The sequence below is a fragment of the Impatiens glandulifera genome, unplaced genomic scaffold (genome assembly GCF_907164915.1).
Source record: "Impatiens glandulifera unplaced genomic scaffold, dImpGla2.1, whole genome shotgun sequence".
NCBI classification, from domain to species: Eukaryota; Viridiplantae; Streptophyta; class Magnoliopsida; order Ericales; family Balsaminaceae; genus Impatiens; species Impatiens glandulifera.
This window is the reverse complement of record NW_025919302.1, coordinates 27474-34787: the sequence shown is the minus strand read 5'-3', so window position 1 is coordinate 34787 and position 7314 is coordinate 27474. Positions and strand designations below refer to the sequence as shown.

General features: G+C 30.0%; 1 long non-coding RNA gene across 1 annotated transcript; it reads left to right on the top strand.

Moving 5' to 3' along the window:
• The first annotated feature begins 346 nt into the window (after positions 1 to 346).
• On the top strand, positions 347 to 3957 carry LOC124917769. Its single transcript, XR_007097230.1, has 6 exons — positions 347 to 429; positions 526 to 1007; positions 1096 to 1344; positions 3065 to 3166; positions 3243 to 3556; positions 3646 to 3957. It is a non-coding gene; the product is annotated as an uncharacterized LOC124917769 (long non-coding RNA).
• Positions 3958 to 7314: the final 3357 nt, after the last annotated feature.

Below are 7314 nucleotides of genomic sequence, written 5' to 3'. Positions count from 1 at the left end.
TATATATAAATTTTTGTAATTAATAAGTTAATAATATAATTAAAAATAAAGTATTATATATAAATTAAAATATGAAATATAATTTTAGTTTAATATTAAAATGATAAGGAAGCGGATTTATTTTATGATTTAATTTGGGAGTAATATTGGAGATATTGATCAATAGGATTTAGAATTAAAATTTGAAATTTGAAAAAGACGGACGACGCAGTTTCTGCAGCCGCTGATTTTAATATTCAACAACCAACGGCTGAGATCTTTTAATTTCCGGCCCGAACCCAAGTATAATATATATAATCCGTTTTAGCAACAGATGCTCCTCCGACGCCTGTTCTCTGCTAAGACTTTCGATGATGATGATGATGTCAAATGATATATGAGTAGATGCTTGCGTTAATCATTCTCTTCGATCGATCGTCATGATTACTGGTTCGGATTATCTAATTGTGTATATATATTTATGCCTATAATCTGTTTGTGTAATTGTCTGAGCGAGAATCTGTTTATACAAATCGAACATTGCAGGACGAACAAAGAAGAAAGTATTGCTCGATCAGAAGTATTGTATGAAAGATGATCTCTCTCTTCACCGTATATAGCCGTTCTCATTGGAATCGCTTGGCAACTTCTTCACCGACGATCCAAGTTGCGCAGCCACCGTGAAAATCGCCGAGGATCTAGTCGTCTTACATGTCTATTCCTCTTCTCCATCATCGTTGCGTTGGGTTGAAGCAGGTCGTTCGTTGGGTTTTGGTGGACTTTTTTCGCTTTTCTTCCGCAGGCGCGCTGTCTTTAGGGATGGTGGCTTATCGGCCCTATGTAATCTCTGAAAGGTTTTCAACGCTTCCCGGAGGATTCCCATTCGCGAGCCACCATAAGAAACCGGCGTCGGATTTTTGAAGTCCGCTAATCGGGTTATCTCATTCCTTTCTTTTCGATTACAGTTGGACACAGTTCGATTAGAAAATTGCTTATCAAATTCCTGTTTCACTCTGGATTTAGATCGGGTAATAAATAATTCTTCCACTTCACCCGTAGATTTTAACTATATGTGCTAGAACTTGACATTTTATATACAATTTGAGATTGTTATAGGTATACGCTATGGAACGCGGAGTACAGAATCTCATTGATGAGGAATTTTGATATACAATCAGACAGTTGGACTAGATCAGACTTTGCAGAGGAAAATCATGTTCTGGAAGTGAAGAGTAGTGATGAGACAGACGATGATCGGTGTGCAGATTATTTGGAGAAGATGGATATCAAAAGCATTGGGGCTTTGTCTCCTGAAGCTCTAAACTATATTCAGAACCTGGAATCCGAACTATCATTGTCTATAAGGTTAGTGATAGTATCTTTGCTGCTATATATGCTTATATGATGTTTCTAATGCACCTGGTAAGATTACTATGAAGATAGATACAGATATTGAAGGATTTTTCTTAACAATTGTACACACAATTATATACACTTCTAACTTGTCAATCTGAGTAATGAGATTTCTTTTATGCAATCAAATGATATCATTGAATTTATCTACATCAAATGCTCTCAAGTTCATAAATCATGTGTTAACTCCTTAACTTCAATCCTCTTTTGAAAGTGTATAGTATATTAATTAAGCTTTAAAGTCTTTATTTCGATAGTTACTCTTAAATTGACTAAACTTCTATCAGGTTCCATTCCCACTAAAACACCCTAAGTTGAAGTTGGGGTATGCTAGCTTCTTTGGAGAATAAACTCTTGTTTTGTTTTTTTTAACGAAGTTGTCATAATAACATCAGAACTTGATTCCATTTTAGTCAAAATGACCTTCTTCCTAATAATTACCATCAATGATTTCCATATCTTTCATTACTTGACATTGAGCAAATATTCTAGAGTTTGCTATAGAAGCCCGTGTAATGGAGGCTCTATTAGTAAATGTTCATACTTGTATCACACTTAATATTCATATTCCGAAGATATAGAAAATTCCTTGAAAACATAATAATGAACAAAAGCTTTGTCTATCTCCTTGGCATTATACAAAAATGACACTTTTCAGTGGGTTATTATTGGTGGAGCTTCATTCTTTCGAATAGTTCCAGTGAGATAAATTGTCAGAAACTGAATAGTAAATGTTCACTTTTACATAAATCTTTAGAGGTGTTGTCATTCTTGAGTTTGAGCATCATCCTTTATTTTTCTCTTGTTTGATACCTTGGTTTTCTGAATGTTGTATGGGAGGTTGATTCTTTTACCCAAGTGTATATTGTTGGTTAGACACAAATTGTTAGCAATTAGGAAAACATTGAGCTCCCTTGGTAAGTAGGATTTATCCTCAATTTTTTGTTGTATCTTGGTCTGTTCTGAAATTTCCATTTTTTTTTGGTTGGTATAAAAAGTGTTGTTGGAAAACAAAACTGTGCCTGGATTACAATCCCAAATTTTGTTTGGTAGTTGGATTTTTAGTTGAATCACAAGCTGGATGTTAGGCTTATTGTCTTACGAAATCTGAGTTTGATCAAATCCAGCTCAATTTTGGATACCAATTTCGTTGTTACCTAACTTGGAGCTTGTTTGATCTTAGTTTATTTGGATTTATCCCATCATCAATGACTTCTTCCATCAAATCATTAACTAAACTACTAAAAAACTATTACTGTATTTTTATGACATTTTAAATGCTAAGGATATTTTGATCATTTTATTCAAACAAACCACTTTTTTTTACCTCAAACAAGAACAGAATGCCATGATCAAACAACTCTAGCTCTGATTCTGTTCCTCAACTTGCAAACCCAGTTTATTGAATCAAATAAATCGTAAGCAATTTTTTTTTTGTCTCTGAAGATATGTCAACATTTATATAAAACTTCTGTTTGATCTCCATTTAGCTTTAAACAATGAATTGATATAAAAAATTGGTTGAGTTTGTGACATTTCCAAAATAGGAAACTGAAGACAGAAACAAAGAAGACAAATCAAAACTAGTTAAATCAATTTGAAGTGTTGTGGATGATAATTTTATTGGATTGTGCTGGTGACAAGATCTTCATGTTGATTTCATATTTTGCAGGAACTGGATGAGAAGAAGCAAGAAACTGCACAAATAGAAAGTTGTATGAGAGAAAATAACAATGACCTATTGGAGTATTTGAGGTCCTTGGAATCTGATATGGTAACTGATTAACTCCCTCATAAAAGTTTCGATTTTATTAACTGTTTCCTTAGTTGTATACATGTGTTTCAAACAGGTAACTGAACTATCACAGCCATCTTCGTCAGAAGTTGAGGATTATATTCAAAAACTTGTTCAAAATATTTTACGCCAATTCTATAAAGAAGCATCATTAAGGAATGCGGCCGAGACTGAAGAGCTACACAACAGTATAACCGCTTCTTCACGTGATTACCTAGCAAAGCTTCTATTCTGGTCAGCCCATTTTTTCTGGGAAATTTGAGCAGATGGCCCCACTGACAGGGTGAATTACCATTTGTGCGGGTGGATAATTTAAATAGCGCTGGTGACCCTCTTCTATCGCCTTCTTGTGTCCTCCATTATGACTGGGTAATAAATAATTCTTCCACTTCACCCCGTGGATTTTAACTACATGTGCTAGAACTTGACATTTTATATACAATTTGAGATTGTTATAGGTATACGCTATGGAACGCGGAGTACAGAATCTCATTGATGAGGAATTTTGATATACAGTCAGACAGTTGGAGTAGATCAGATTTTGCAGAGGAGAATAATGTTCTGGAAGTAAAGAGTGATGAAACAGAAGATGATCGGTGTGCAGATTATGCGGAGAAGATGGATATCAAAAGCATTGGGGCTTTGTCTCCTGAAGCTCTGAACTATATTCAGAACCTAGAATCCGAACTATCTTTGTCTAAGAAGGTTAGTGATAGTATCTTTGGTCATGAGTACTAATATGATCCCTATTTAAAAATTGTATAGACAATCATGCCTTTTAAATAGTTCAAATGCAAATACACTACAATCAAAGAAGTTTAGAGGCAAATATGCTCTTATGTACATTTTGTTATGCAGTTCTGATCTTATTGCTTAAAAAATTGAACGCTTTAGATAGAAACATGAAGATGATGTAATTCCGATTCTCAACTTTTGATTAGAGTCAATATTGAACTACTTTCCTAGTATACTTACTATTTGAATCATTTTATTAGTATTAAATAGGTCAATTCATGTATCTGAATTGTCATATCTAGTTATGTCTCTCATTAAGTAAAATTTTTTTTCACTTCTATTTCATATTTTAACGAATTATCTTCATCCTTCTAAACATATAACGGGGCATTTCCTTGCTGAATTGACAAAAACAAGTTTCTCATACCTTCTGCAAACAAATATTTCTTAAAATATGAACCTAAGGCTCCTTGAGTAATACTTTGCATCATATTGTTCTAATCGGTTGAACGATCTATGGTTCAATTTAAGAGTACTTTGATGATCTGTTCCTATTCTGATTGTTCGTTTTTTATTCATATTTTTCGATTTCAATTTGAAGAAATATACTTTGGTCTATTTCTAATTCAATAACATAATAACAATGTGGTTTGAATCAATTTTTTCCAGGCAGTAGAGATTAAAAACAAGATGACCAAGAAGCATTTCATACATCATGTCTTTGGGTACGAACATTTGGTAAAATTCATTATCCAAATTATTTTGTAGGTTATTTTCATTTTAGGAAATTATGATAACAAATGTATAATTTTCTTTGTCTTCCTTTCGGTTTATGAAATAATTGTTATTTCTATCTTATATGGAGTTACTTTAGTATTTTAGTATACAAATTTGTCTTTTAGTTTAATTGTTTTTTTAAATCTTTAAAATATTATTAAAAACTTGTAATATGTTAGTTAATGTTTTTTTATTTAATTATGATATTATTTTATGAGATAATATTGTTGATATAATTTATATTTCATTTGATAAAAATATCAATAGGAAATGTCTCTACCAGAAGCTTTATTGTTCAAAGTAATCCGACGATCTATCGATTCTCTTCTCCGATAAGTGATATCAATGGTCTTCTCCGATAAGTGATATCAAATATATACTTTCTCCTTACATATATCATCAATTTATCATTTATGGAGATAGATTTATCTATATAAATTGCGGATTGAACGGTAAGAGAATCTCCTCTCCCACTTTGATCAACAATGATGATTCGACTATCTCCTCTCCCACTTTGATCAACAATGATGATTCCACTATGATTATTACTTCCTTTAACTTTCAACTCTAATCCCTGATCTACTTTAAAGAAATGACTGGATCCAAAAAGTTATAATCCAATTAGATCGAGAGTAAGGTGTGTTGTCCGGCTGAACAAGGTACCAAGGTTTGTGAGAAAAAATGTAATTCTTTTAAAATGTAATTTTGTTGTCCAACCTATAGTTATGTCTAAGTTTTATATTTTATAATGTCTATATCTTTTCTTTATTTGCAAGTTCATATGTAGGTCCCTCATCCTAAGAGATTTTGTGAATTGGAATGACTCTCAAATTATTCAAAGAGTTGGTAGCAACTAATTGGACTGACAAATTTGTTCAACACAGAATAGATCATGGTGATCAGGGGCGGAGCCAAGTGCAAGCTGGCCCGGGCTACAGCCCGGGGAGCCTTATGTATTTTATCAATAACGACGGTAAATTACCGTCGTTATTGGTTATTTTCCGTCGCTAAAAGGTTATTTTTTGTCGCTAAAAGGCATTGGTGACAGCAAACTATAAAACTAGCCCGGATAGATTTTTTTAATAAAAAATTAGCCCTGGTAGGTTTCAAATCCTGGCTTCGCCCCTGATGGTGATCCAAATTATTTAGCTGTCTTTGGAGAGGCAAAATGGTGCCAGTTGGACTTCTGGATTTAAGCGGTAGAACAATATACTTAATTAATGAAGTAAGCTTAATTTTGTTCTGTGACGCTCTCTACATATTTACAAAGGTTTAATGATTTTAATTTTATCATCCTTTTAGACCTGTTTCAAAAACACGAGAAAATCTAAATGCGGAAAACATATAAAATATCTGGTGGAATGAACTAAAATTATCACTCTATCATTGCATTGACATGATTTTTTTGAGCGGGTATATTGAATGTTTGTAACTTGATGTATTTATTTAGTCCTTTCTTTTAATATACAACTATTGACACATTTATGTTTTGTATGTTAATATGATTAATCTCAGATCATGAAGTTGAATCAAATGAGAGACGTAAATATATCGGATATTGCTGTCATGTAGCAGAGCCGTTTATTGGTCCATACATGTATAATAATTCTATTTATCTTTTTAATGTGTTTATTATATATAATTGTTTGAATAACACTATACAATTAATTCCAGGATATTATTAAAATCTTCATTCATTATATATCAACGTTTACTCAAATTCAGGTAAGTTTTCTTTTCCTCCTATTTAAATTTATATTATCATATTTTTAGATCCCATACTTTGTTTTTATACATTATAGGTTTATTTTTAAATACATGATATAATCTTTTTTTTTTATGCATTATCGATTTTAAAAATTATAAGAGTTTAAATTTAAAGAATCCATGTTTAGTTTAGAAATAAATAAACTTATATACCATCCTTAATTTTAATTTAACTTTATGAATGTTAAAATATTAATAGAATTTTTATTAGATTTATTAAAATCTTATTTTACATTTTTTTTTATTTAATCATATATAATTTAAATTTTAAATATATCTAATTTAAATCAAAACTATTACTTTATTTAATTTTATTTTTAACATATAATTATTATTTTTTATATAAAATTATTTTCTCATTAAATTTAAATTTTGCATTAAACATATTTTTATTAAAAATAAATTTGAATTTAACTTATATAAAATACATATTTTCTATTTAATCTAATACTATATCAATTTTGCATTTAACTTTTTTTTTATACAAGCATTTAACACATTTTACATTAAATTTTATTTAGTTTTTATATTTATGTATTTCTTAAGAATATATATTTTAAATAATCTTATTATTTTTCTAAATAATTTTTAAATTTTAATTAAACATACTTTTAATATTAATTTATAAATAAATTTTTATATTTTGCATTAAACATATTTTTCATTAAACTTATAAAAATGGTATTTTTTCAATTTAATCTAATGTAATTTAAATTATCATTAAACCTATTTTAAACATATTTTGTCTTACATTTTATTTAAATTTACTTATATATTTCTTATATTAAAAATATTATTTATTTTTTAAATAATCTTGTAATGTTTATAAATAATTTAAAATTTTGACT